General features: G+C 42.3%; 1 long non-coding RNA gene across 1 annotated transcript; it reads left to right on the plus strand.

The window, feature by feature from the left end:
- The first annotated feature begins 383 nt into the window (after positions 1 to 383).
- On the plus strand, positions 384 to 7,075 carry LOC134172455 (uncharacterized). Its single transcript, XR_009967927.1, has 3 exons — positions 384 to 452; positions 3,040 to 3,129; positions 4,133 to 7,075. It is a non-coding gene; the product is annotated as an uncharacterized LOC134172455 (long non-coding RNA).
- The last annotated feature ends 6,197 nt before the right edge of the window (positions 7,076 to 13,272 follow it).

Raw genomic sequence — 13,272 nt, forward strand, 5'->3', positions numbered from 1 at the left:
ATTAGGTGGAAATTTTGATGTGGAGAAAATAGAAAGTGCAAACTCCTAGGTGGTTGTTAGGGATGATCCAGTCACACCAAGGCATGGAAGAGACTCATGCAGTAAAATGAACTTGCTCAGTTTCAGGCATAAGAGGACAAAACAGCAGAGCTGAAGCACCTTTTCCAGTACAAAGCTCTGCCAGAAGTGTCTGTCTCAGCCTGGATAACAGTGGCAGGAAGGCATTTACACTATGGCTGGCTGCTCACTCTGGCCAAGAATCCTTGTCCGGGTGAAGGCAGATCAGGGCAAAGCATTTTAGCACCTCTGGTTGGGGTGGGCAGCTGTGAATTACATTGACACCAGTAAAAAACCCATTGTGCACCTGGCTTGCAAGCCCTTCACTGAGGATTCCATCACAGGGGAGTGCTTGTGTCATGTACAAAGCCTTGGAGAATGAGTGTCACCTCCAGGTACCACTGGCAACTCTGTTCATGTTGGGGCACTGTCTTTCAGCACAGCTTCATCTCTGTCTGAGGTGCTTGTCTGTGGTGTCTGGTTTTCTCTTTCAATTAAGCACCCTGTTTAAAAGATAGGTGCTTCTTATCACATGTGTTGTGACTGTAATAGGATTAGCGGTATATCTTGTGTGGCTGCTGATATTAATGCTGTTACCCAGGACAATTTATCACGTGTTTGTCTCATTTATTACTGTTGTACCTGTGACAGCCATTTCATTCTTTTTTCTAATCTCAGGGATTCAACAGTCCAAGGCTTCCCTCCTTTTCTTGCACTGGTTCTGTGGTAATCTTTATGACTATAGAGATCCAAGGGAAGGATAAGGGACTAAAAGCCCCCTACATGTTGAAAGCGTATATTGAGGCATAATTGGAAGGTGAAGAAGTGCCAGGTTTCACAGAAATAGCCCTTTTTCTCCTGCATTGGCTGGGCACTCCAGCCCATCACAGGAAGGTGTATGGACAGCAGCAAGACAGTGGGCTGAATAAATAAGTGAAAGACAGCACTGCCTTTGACTAGCTATGGGCAGCTCAGATGCACTCACTGTCCAAGTAGGTGTTGGGTTTGTTTTATTGTCACTCTTTGTCTATGTAAGGTGTTCATGGCAAATTAAAAATACACTCATTTGAAAGCACAAGTTAGGAAGAGCATTTCCAGTGCCCCAGTCCCCAGCTGGCACTGCTGTGTTTTGGATGCTGTTAGAGGTGGTGCAGGGGTTTCATGCACTACCAAGTGAGTGCTGGGCAGAGCAAATTTTGCCTGTGCTTTTCTGAGTTCAGGATCGTGCTGTTCCTGTTGGCATGTGAGTTTCCAGGAGTTATTATTCCAATTCCTTGATACAGAGCTCAGCTGTCTAGCAAAGCTGATTTGGATTATATGAATCCAGAACAAGGACTACAGTGGTGGTGGTGAGACAGGATATTTCTTAAGATCCATCACTATTGTTCTCTGAGTGGAGAAGGTGAAGGGTGAAGAGACCTCCATGAGCAACCTGGAAAGACGGTTGAACTGTGGACTGAGTGTCCTCCGTGAATGTGAGGACAGATTTTAAGAGGTCTATGAATCTGTCTTGTTACCTGTAAAGTTTTACAGATGTTTCTTCATTTTATGCTTGTGCCTTCACAGGAGAGAAGGGTGAGGGGGTGGTCAGAGAGTTTCTGTAATTACAGTGAACAAGCATGATTTAAATGACTCTGGAAGCAGATATTTTCACACTAATTTCTAATTCAAGGTGGCATATTTGAAACTACCAGGTTTTACATTTTAAGGGTACAGCCTTAAAGTCACAATAGAAAAGTCAATTTTTCAAAGCCTTTGCAGGGTGAGACCACAAGCGAAACAGTTTACATCTGCTGAGAACACGATTATTCTTTTAATGATCGTTCAGAGGGAAGTGAAGAGAAAGGTTTGGTTCCTTGGTAACTGATATAGTTCTAATAATCACTGTTATATTACTGGGAAATTTCAAGACTGCTGAGAGGAAAGGATGGGGTGAGGCTGACAAGCTGGGGAAAATGCTTTGGAAAGCCTCATACTGACTTGTACTTAGAGGTTTTTAGAGTGTGCCGTCCTCCCTCCCCCCACCCCTCACCATGATCGTGACCACCAGAGGAGTTTGTGTATCTGGGGTGTAGGAGTCATAGCACACAAATGCATATCTTGCTTTTGCAGTCAAGATGTGATGGTAGAATGGGGCTTTGCAGATGTCCTACCTGAGCAGTAGTTAAGAGAGATAATGTTTGGTGTGTAAATAAATATTGAATGATACCATTGAGGTAACTATTTTCTTTGAATACCACATCAATAGTCGTAATTTGCTGTTGCAGCTGTGATGATACAAAGTTATAAAAGAGGCAGGGCTTGTAGGATAAGGTAGTGTCTTATTAGTCTCAAATCTGTTACATAGATGTGAAAAAAGTTTTGGAGATATCCAAAAGCTTTTCTGATTTTTCCAGCTACATCATATGGCCTAACAAAACATGCTACCCTGCCCCACACAAGCTTTTCTCTCCACTGTTGTCACAGCTGTAGCAACACGTGTAGATGTGCACAAGGGTTTGCTTCCGCTGGTCTGGCAGAAGGTGCTGCTTCTTTGTAAAAACCCTCTCAGTAAATTGGATGGGGTTCATAAAAATGGTAGCCCCAGAAGGTATCTGCAAAAGACAGACTTGCAAAGCTTCATAGAACCAAAAAATGGTGTGGGTGGAAGGGGCCTTAAAAAAAAGCCCATCTAGTTCCAGCCCCCCTGTCATGGGCAGGGACACCTTCCACTAGACCAGGTTGATCCAAGCCCCATCCAGCCTGGCCTTGAACACTGCCAGGGATAGGGCACCCACTCTAGGCAACATGTGCCACTGCCTCACCAGTGAAGAACTTCTTCCTAATATCTTACCTAGATCTCCCTTCTACCAGTTTAAAGCCATTTTCTGCTTGGCCTGTCACTGTGTATTCTTGTCAAAAGCCACTTTTCAGATTTCTTTCCAGCCCCTTTTGGTACTGAAAGGCTGCTCTGATATCTCTCTGGAGCATTCTCTTCTGCAGGCTGAACTCCAAGTCTCTGTCTGACTCCATACGAGAGGAGCTCCAGCCCTCTGGCAAACTTTGTGGCCTCCTCTGGATTTGCTCCAACACGTCCATATCCTTCTTATAACCTGCCTAGTGTGTCTGAGGGATATTTAATATGGACTTTGCTCACAGTCTACCAGTAGCTACATGGAGAACAGCTTGTCAGTGGTAGGAAAATCTTTAATAGATACAAAAATGCAGAATAAGTCTATGCAGAGTTTAAACCACAAATGGAGAACTGGCCCCAGCAAAGAATCCAGCGGTTGTGCTCAGCCACAGGCTTAGCCTCATCCCCTGCTCTCCAGGGAAATGCCAGGGCACAGCTCTGGCTGCAGATGCCCAGTTATGAGGAAGCTTTCAAGGCAGTGATTATGCCAAAGTGCTCTCCGTTGGGTCATCTCAAACTGATTTTTATTTTTCTTTGGCAGAAAATACAAATTGTTTTGCAATAGTCTGGTGCTGACACATTTAAACCAGTAAATGAACAGTGGGTTTTGTGAGTGTAAGGAGCTACCACTCCCTCCATGCTCCATACGAATGCTAGCCATATTGAACACCATCAGGTCCCCAGATCTTTCAGCCAAGCCATGGAGCACTCTCACTGAAGCTACACCTCATTCATCACCTAATGAATCTCCTGACACAAGGAGACATAGGTTTTTGAGACTTTTTTCCATATAGTTTCCCAAGAGCATTAATGCCACCAAAGATGAACGCGTCCAAGCCTGTCTCCAGTGTGCTTTGTGTAGGCGAGACTGGAGGATTGCATTTGGCTGATTAATTTGAGGTTGTGCTGTGCATTATAAGAGAATAATAGAGGTCAGAGCTTGTCTTGAGCAAGCTTTGTCTTTCTATTTCTGTAGATTCTGTAGTTTCTTCCCCCTCCTTTTTTAAGTTTTTAGTGGTGGTATGCCTCTTCTGCCTTGGAACATTTTATGGCATGGAGTTATAACCTTTAATCCGCCAGTGTCTTCTCCCTCATCTAGCCAAAAGGCACAGAAAATGCCAATGTTGCTAAAATGCAGCTAATCTGAGGTTGTTAACATTTTCTTTGTCTTTTGCCTCAAAGGAGGAGCACAAGCTCTGAATCCCTCTGCCATGTAGAGAAAAGCAATTTTTCATGACAACAACCAGGTCAGAGTTGACTAAACTCACAGATTTGGATCCAGACCCCTAGAAGAGCAGCTTGGAGCCCTGCCAGCTGTATGGATGTGCCATTTGTGGGCACTGCTTTTAAGCCTCTTGCAGCGAGTGGGAGGAACCTTATCATTAAGCAGTTTGTTGCACGTGCTTCATATTCATTGCAAAGGTTGATAGCTTTAAAAGAAAAGTGCTGACAGCAAACTTCAGCTTCCAGGGTAGGAAATTTAAAATTTAAAAACAAAACCTGCAGCAATGAAACTCTTGCCTGATAATTGCACTGTTTGGCTTTTGGCAGCTCTGATTTTGGCTTTGTTGCACATGTATCTCTCCATAGCAGGACTGTCCTGCAGGTCTGAGTTACTTTCTCTCCCAGAGGTACTGTTTACATTACTCTGGAGCTACTCAGTGCTATCAAAGCAGTGCAATCAGTGGGAGCTTGAAACGTGTATCCCGAATTCAGAGAAAGGGTTTTAAATAACTGGCCATGCTTCACTGCATCCAAACTAGGGTTAAGCAGGGATTATTTAGCAGCACTAGAAAACACTTCTGCTCAGCTGGTGAGTAAAAGAAGAGACCAGTTTGTGCTGAGTGTTTAATGCTGCCTTGGAGGCACAGATGGGAGCCAGATGGAATAGACAATTTTCTACTCGGACCTGCAAGATGAATCTGAATATGCACATGTCCAATAATCATACCCTGTAAACACTCTGCTAGCATGTGCAGGTAGAGATAACCTCCCTGGTACCTCCCTCCTGTGCATGGTACCTGTTGAAAGCCCAGCTCTGGAGGTTGCCACTATTACTGGAAAATGTCCATAGCCTGAACACTGGGAGCAGCTACCTATGTCAGCACCCACTGGGGTTCAATTGCAGGTGGAGCTAGGGTGAGTATCCAAGGAGATTTTTTAGCATATATTTTGGGTTGCTGCTTCCTCCTCCAGGATAGGTGCCTTGAGGGTCCTGGTATTGTGGGATCTCATCTGTAATGGGGTGTAGCGTCCCAGCATCTCTGTGGTAGCTTGAAGCAAATCAAATACATCTCTTTTTTTCCTACTTCATAGAAGACTTCCAAGGGTGTAAGGAGCCTAAAACCAGCTGAGGCATTTTTAAGTTCTGAAATTCTATTCTAAACATTTTCAGAACATTAAAAAAAAATATTTCTAGTCTTTTAGAGGGTTTGTTTTATATGCTTTTTGTTGTTCATGCATTATTTTATGAGACAGCAGTCAAATCAATGACTTGTCATAATAGGACATTATTGCTGAAACATTCTCTTATTTTAATGCCATTTATAAAAATCAGCAACTATGACTGATCAGTGCTGATTAAAATACATAATCTTCTTTCCTGTATCGAGATGTCTCTGCTGTTTGGAGTAGTGATGGAAGGGATGGGTGTTTTGTTTGTTGTAAGCTTCCTGTGCACTGGAGAGGTTTAGAAAGCTATGGTCAGGTCATGAGCTGTTGGTTGTCTGCAGCTAGCACAAAGCCTGTGCATATTCCACACTGAGTGCCCTGGATAATTTTCCAGAAATCAAACTTAGGGCCTGTTTCTGATACATGCACCACAGACTTGCTAGGTGAGCGGATAATGCCATACCCATTATCAATGGCCAAGAAATGCCAAGATGAACTCAATCCCCTCTCTAAAACAATATTGCCTTTTGTTTGCAAGACACATGCGTTTGTACTTGTGAGCTGTTCAGGTATTGGGGGAGGAAAGAGCCAGTGTAGTTGTGCGGTTTGGTGTCCTGTGAGCACAGTGTTTTGCATTGTCTGGAGGTCAACGTCCAGAGTGAGGCATTATCTGAAATACTGACAATGCATTGCTGAGTGTCTCACTCAGCAGTGCAAGCTGAGTGGGACAACACAAGTAAGCAACCCTTTACTCCTCATAGATCAGAGATACTATGCCATGTTAGTATTGCCCTTTATTTCTTGGATGTGAAGCATGGGGCTGAGTGGATGCTTCCTTACTGCATTCTTGGCGAGTGTAGAATGATGTCTGGTACAGCTATATGCTCTTGACTCCATCGCTGTGTTTTTTGAAGTGAATGATAGCATGAGCAAGATGAACATATATTTGTGGTTGTCTTTCAGAGGCTGCACCGCGATGAGAATTTGAGCTGTTCAAAGGCATCTAAATGAGACATATGTAATTGATCGCGACACTTGTGTTCCCACTGTAAGCAATGCCCCTCTTGTCTCCTGGCTCAGTAGCTTTCTTTGATTTCATGCGAATCTGTCACCTGCTTCTGTGATACATTTCCTCATTTGCAAAAAGAGGTCTTGCTGCTACACTAATCTGCTTCTCGTGTTCTCCATTTTCATTTTTAGCCCTTTTGCTGTTTCATTGTTTTTGGGGCATAGGTGGAGTGAGTGCTGGGCATTGGTCTCTGTGGAGTTATGGAAGAGCAAGGTCAAAACATGACACCAGTTCCACTTCTTGTACCTTTTCCAAGAGAGCCCTCCTGGGGCTCTTTCTGTTCCACCTTGGGTTATGAAAAACAGTGCCTTTTTTTTTGACTTAAAATGCAAAAGTAGGCACTACATCTTGTCTCCTAAGAAAAATGCATGCTCTGATTTAAAAATGCCCTTGTGTCACAATTTGTCCCTTTGAGCTCAGCTCTGTATGAGTTTTTCATATTAAAATAGTTGTTATTTATTAAATCCCTGATAAAGCTACACTTAAAGCTCCCATTATAGAATATGCATCTTTAAATCTGCTGAATATGTGGTTTGTCACTGATGCAAAGTGTACTGATTAATTAAATAAGACTTAGAGATTCATAAAGCAATTGCTCCAAAATGAAATGTTATTTACATCTAAGTATATTAACGATTATGGAAACTTAATTTCTCCCTTACACAATCTGTCTTGAAATTCCACTGAAATTTTAGCATTCTCATGATTTAATTATTTAAAATTCATTTTCAGTATTAAATGCATTTGCAAAAAAAGAATCAGGAATATTTTTCAAAGTAAATATGGCTGGTATTTTGCATAATGGCATTTTTACAATTATTGGGGGGAAGACAACAATGGAATTAAAATTCTGTATGAATTTCTGTCTGTTTTAAGGTGAATATTTTAACTGCCATAACTGTAGTATGTGAATCTAAAAGGTCTTTGTATTACAATGAATTTTTGGTGCCAAAATAGTTGCCTATCTTGCTTTCATGAGTTTTGTCTCTGAGTTGTCTCAAGTTCTGCTGACACTTGCTTATTATCTATTAACAGTTTACTGGGTGGTTAATCAGCCAGCACCAGGCAAATTCAATCCTTTATCAAGCACTTTATCAAGGGTTCATCAAATGGTTGGGAGACTGCTGTTAGTCTAATGACACCTTATTGGCACAGCTGTATTAATTCAGCTATAAAAAGACAACACCTCATTCACTTGGTTCCTGTTTTCTCTTTTTCATGTAAATGGAAAATGAGTGATGCATCACATAGCTGAGTCTGTCCTTCACTGATGTCTTTGCCCATGTTTCCTTTTTATGTAATTTATGTTTTAATAGCTAGAAATCTTAAGGTCTGGAAAATGTTCAGGATTTCTAAGACCTGATGAGAGTTGATAGGTGATGTCATTTGGGAAAACATTAACCCAAGGTTTGTTCTCTAGCAGAGGAGTTTTTCTCACTCCTTTGATACCGGGTTTGCTATTGAATGGTTCCCAACAACATCTCCTTCTTCTGAATCTCTTATCCAATTATCACTTACAGCTCCCAAGTTCATTAGAGGGCTAGTTCCCAGGGCCTGGCTTACAAACATCAGCGAAAGCCTGTAGAAGCTGTTCTCATTAAGTGTTTAACATAAAGGTACAACCACTCTCAAGCCATGCATAACATTTTTTCATTAAATCATTTGTTTATTAAGTTAATCAATATGGCACAGTTCTGCTTGCTTCTAACTTGTCCTAACAATGCTGGTACTCTTGTTATGAAGAACTTCTGTTTTTACCACTCTCCATGTGGGGACCTGGGTATGTCCTTTGTTCTTTTTCTTCTTTCCTGGTAACACTCTTTGGGCTCACCTCCTACTTCGAAAATATTTCCTCACTTAGATCAGGAATTGCTGCCTTGTATGTGGCCCCATCATCCTCCCTACAGCACTTTGTGGAAGGAAGCTGTGCCCCACTGCCTCCACTGGTAAGGTATGGGTGTATTTCTTCCTGTAGACCTTTTCTCCAATATATTCAGTCCTTCTCTATTGGACCTTGTTGTGAATACTTGATACTGGTTCTTGATACCATGGGAGTGAGATTTGAGTGATTTTGAATTTCACTCTCCTGTTTTCTGTATTACAGAGAAGAATTTTCCATAGAAGTGGCAAAATTAGAGTTGTTCAAAATGAATGTGTCTTGGTTTAATGTTTTCAAAAAATATTTGGAAAGCATTTTAATTTCTCTGATTGTGATGGTGTGTAACGTGAACTATGGTGTGTAACATGAAACACTTGATCTTTAAACCAATTCAGGTTCATCAGCCTTTTAAAAACAGACTTGCTTGAACCTGTGGATCCTGTTTTCTTGGCCCCATGCAAGGAGTAAGTCGTACCACAGTTGCACATGCTATGGATGTTCTCCTCCATTGCAAGAGAAACATCTCCTGCTATATGATGTGTCAAGGAGCATGCACCAATGCTTGCAGCACCTGTTAGAGCTGGAGCAGCAAAGCGTTTGCATGTGAAGGATGCTGAGCACCTCTGTTAAGTGCTGAAATGCTTATGCTCCTTCTGCACTGACCTTTTCCAGCACCTCAGCCCTTTAAATCTCTTCTCTCTTATGTGGAATACTGTGCTGCAAATGTGTACTAAGTAAATCTGTCATAAGGTTTTTTTATTATACAATTCTGATCTGCAAGAATGGTAACTAAGCTGTTTAGAGTCATTGATTGCTATTGAACTAATGAGCCAAATGCTAATCAATTCTCTAGGAACTGCCATGAAAAGCTATTACACCTCCCACAGTGCCTGCACTGACTGCTTATTGGCAGAGTGTTTGTGTTATCTGCCTCAAATTTCACCAGACAGACTATAATAATCTTGGAAAATAATTTACCGTGAATGATACTATAAGGCATGTCTGAGAATGATGAAAGAGGATGATGCCAATAAACTACTGCATGGAGCCTTCTTTAATTGTAGATGTGTATTTACACACTGCATTGTTCTGTTGCCTCTGCCTAATGCATACCAGGGCATGTGAACTAGGTGGATATCTTTACCTGATATTCTAGCATGGGAAATGGTGTAGATCTACTCTGAGGCTTCAGAAGAGAAGCCACGGAAATTTGGTATACAATCTGGGGAAGTGTGGCTTGGCATGCAAGATAGCAAAGGTGCTAAGTGTGGAGTGGCATTAGGTAGTTCTTGTAGTAGGGCAACAAAGATGCTCAAACAGCTGGGGCACCCCTCCTATGGAGACAGGTTGAGAGAGCTGGGGTTGTTCAGCCTGAGAAGTCTTTGAGCACTTTAGAGCTGCCTTTCAGCCTAAAGGTGTGACAAGAAATCTGGAGAGGAACTTTCTAGAAGTGCCTGTAGGCATAGGACAGGAGAAAATGACTTTAAACTGACAGAGGAGAGATTTAAATGAAACATCAGGAAGAACTTATCTTCTGTGAGGTTGGTGAGGCACTGGCACAGGTTGCTCAGAGAAGCTGTGGCTGTCCTATCCCTGACAGTGTTCAAGGCCAGGCTGGATGTGGTTTTAAGCAACTAGGCTTTGGTCTAGTGGCAGGGGGAATTGGAAGTAGATGGCCTATAAGATCCCTTCCAACAGAAACTATTCTGTGATTCTATAATAGTAAAGACCACTGAGATGGCTGTGGGAGTCTGGAGTGGTATTTTCAGCAGTGACATGAGCACATAAAGATCAGAGGTAGGAAAAATGAGAGGTTTCACCAGGGAGTGTGCAGAAGTTAGGGGTTAAGAAAAGGGTGGAAGTTAATAGTGAAAATAGAAGACTATCAAATTTAAGAGTCATGATATATTCATGCCACCATCTGGGAGTGGATTAGTTAAATACAAGTGGAGGAGAATATAAATAGCTCAATCAGTCTGGGTGTAACTACAAACCTGCAGTCTCACCCTGGAATATATTTCACACAGCATTTGTAGACTGGCAGGATGGAAGTTACACAAATCAGTCAATAGTGAAAAAACAGTTCTCTGGGATCTGGATTCCTGAATATATAATTCCAATCTAAACTGGCTTTGGGAAGTGCTCCCAGAACATCTTGGCAAAGGTGGAGGGTCATCTCAAGCCTGCTGGAGCAAGGTCTGGCTACAGAGCCACTAGTAATGGCAGACAAGGATGTAAGAGGATAATATTTGAAAAGAGGATTATAAAGTGGTAAAATTAAACATAGGCTGAAAATTACAAGACACAGAAGCAATTCTGCTTTGTTGTTGTTATCTCAAGAGACGTCAGTGTGGTTTTCTCTTTTCCATCCTCCAGCACTGCCTCCTACCAGAGGTGTGTTATGAGGCTGGATTTGCCTCTATTTCTGCTGAAGACAGGTGCCCTCCAGTGTGTCTGTGCCCATCCTCTTCCTCCCTCCTTTTCCTTGCTCTTCCATCCTATGGGATGAGATGTTACGGCACATGGCATTCTTGGATCACACGCTTTTCCCGTCCTTGTTCTCTGGGACAGAGATGATTGTGATGTCTCCCTTAATTAGCACCCTCCCTCTAGCTGAAATGGTTTTAGCATTACTTACAACATTTACAAGATTCTCACTAGACTTAATTAGCCATATGCCATGAGATGTATGATCTGTACACACTTAATTCCACATATAAGTTTATTCCAGCTTTCCATACGGGCCATGCCGTCATATTACTTGTCACATAAACCATGATGTGGTTTGCACAGATGTCATATACTCTTGGCAGTTGCTGTTTCTTTGGTTGCTTCCATCAGTCTGTACTCCTCAGTCTCCTATGCCTTGAAAGCATCTGTTTAACTCCCCCACTGTATTATAGTATTAATTGTGAGCTAAAGTATCTACTCTTAAACTTCTAAATCAAACTCAGCTATAACTGTAGTATCATCCTTCTTCTATTGTTTTTTTTTCTTTATTAGCCAGTATCTTTGAAACTGAACCAAACTGATAGTGCATTTTCACAGATAAATATATTTATATTTGTCTTAGCATCCGAAACACCGATTAAGCTTTATAGAGTTTTGTACCTCAGAGTTTAATTTTACTAAACATTGATATAACAAAATTGAAATATAATGTAATGTCTTTGCTAAGACAGCTGAGTTTTCCCACCCACAGTTAATTGCATTGTGTTGTTGATTGTTTTTTTTTTTAAGCAAAGTGGAAAAAATACGCAGGCTTGACTGAAATGGGCTTGTGCGATTCATGTCACCAGCTGATAAATCCTAGGACAGTTGCAAACACTTTCATGTGTTTTCTCAGCAGCCAGAAAGACGGTGATCTGTGGCTGGACAGCACATGCCTGAGCTCCTGCTGGGAGGAAAGCATGAGCCTCACTGAAATGGCAATAATTTTCCTGGGTTGGCGTATCTGATGACACCATCTGTCTGGTGCTGCAGGATGCTGCTGTAGTTCATTGGCTATTCATACCTTCAAACACCTGCCTTGGGAGGAGTCACCTTGTTCAGTTATCTGCCCACACAAAGATGTAGGTCCCTGGGCTGTAGGACCCAGCTCACCCTAAGGTTCCTTCACTGAGATAGCCTGAGAGGAGAGAGTCCCAAATGATGAATCTTTGTGACTCCTGCCTCAAAGTGGAGCTGTAGGAAAAATACATACCATGTTACTCACTCACAGTAGCAGCTGTAAGAGTGAAGGAGCCATGGTAGCTTCTGTGACACCAGGTACTGTTCTTTCAGAAACTATTCCTGTTTCTAGCAGAGATTTTCCAACTGAAAAAAAATAAATTCCAAATGCTGTTTCTGAAAGGTATCAGGAAGAAGCTCATCACTGTGAAGGTGGTGAGGCACTGACACAGGTTGCCCAGAAAAGCTGTGCCTGCCCTATCCCTGGCAGTGCTCAAGGCCAGGTTGGACAGTGCTTGGAGCAACCTAGTCTAGTGGAAGATGTCCCTGCCCATGGCAGGGGGTTGGAACTGGATGATCCTTGAGATTCCTTCCAACCCAAACCATTCCATGATTCTGGGATTCTATGTTAACACGGAGCACCAGCGTAGTTGCTTTGTAATTGTGAATGCTGCAAGAATTTCACTATATCCTATGTATGTCCTTGCTTAAAGCTATTGCTCATCATGGAATCATCAATTTATGAATGCGCTGGAAACATTGCTATTTGTGAGTAGGTAGCCCGATGTGTGTTTGTTATACTTTCCCTCAGAGGTTGAACAAACTGCACTTGCCTCAGTGATGGTTTATTGTGAAGAGACACACTCTTGGGCTTGCTGGCCAGCACATCTCCCCACCACTCCTGGACACAGGTGTGGTTTGGGCTGGAGTGATGCTTCTGGGCGCTCCTGGTTGGAGGTGAGCAGAGACCAAGGGCTTTTTCTCTGCAAAAGGCCCAGGGGATGTAATGAGGAGGCAGGGCTCCTTGTGGGCATGCTCCTAGGAGTGGGGACCCTCTACAGGGGTGTGCAGGATCTGGAGAAGATGCAGACATGGTCCTGGAGAAACTATGTCAAAACAGCAGGATAATTTTATAACTCTCCAGAAGCGGCTTTGCTGCTGTGTTATGGAAGGCGAATAATGGACATTCTGGGGTTTTTATCTACAGATTTCTTCTAAAAAAGAGAGAAAATAAATTTGCTGTTTTTCTTTGCAGTGGTTAATCACACTAGCTCCTCAGGCTGTGTTCCTGCTTTCTTGGAATTTGCTTGGATTCAGCTCCTGCCCATAGCTTCTTGTTATGCCTGCCTCGCTTAGATTAGAGAGACCTTTAATACCTGTTGTTTTCTCCCTGTGAAGGTACTTATACACTGTAATCAAGTCTTCTCCTAATTGTCTTTCTGATGAACTAAGCAGATTAAACTCTTTAAATCTCTCTGGGTAAAGAACTTTCTCTAATAGTCAAGTTATTTTTGTAGCTCTTTTCTGCCCTCT

This window comes from Pezoporus occidentalis, unplaced genomic scaffold, assembly GCF_034315485.1.
Source record: "Pezoporus occidentalis ecotype Australia unplaced genomic scaffold, CSIRO_AGI_Poc_V1 ctg46, whole genome shotgun sequence".
Taxonomy (NCBI): Eukaryota; Metazoa; Chordata; class Aves; order Psittaciformes; family Psittacidae; genus Pezoporus; species Pezoporus occidentalis.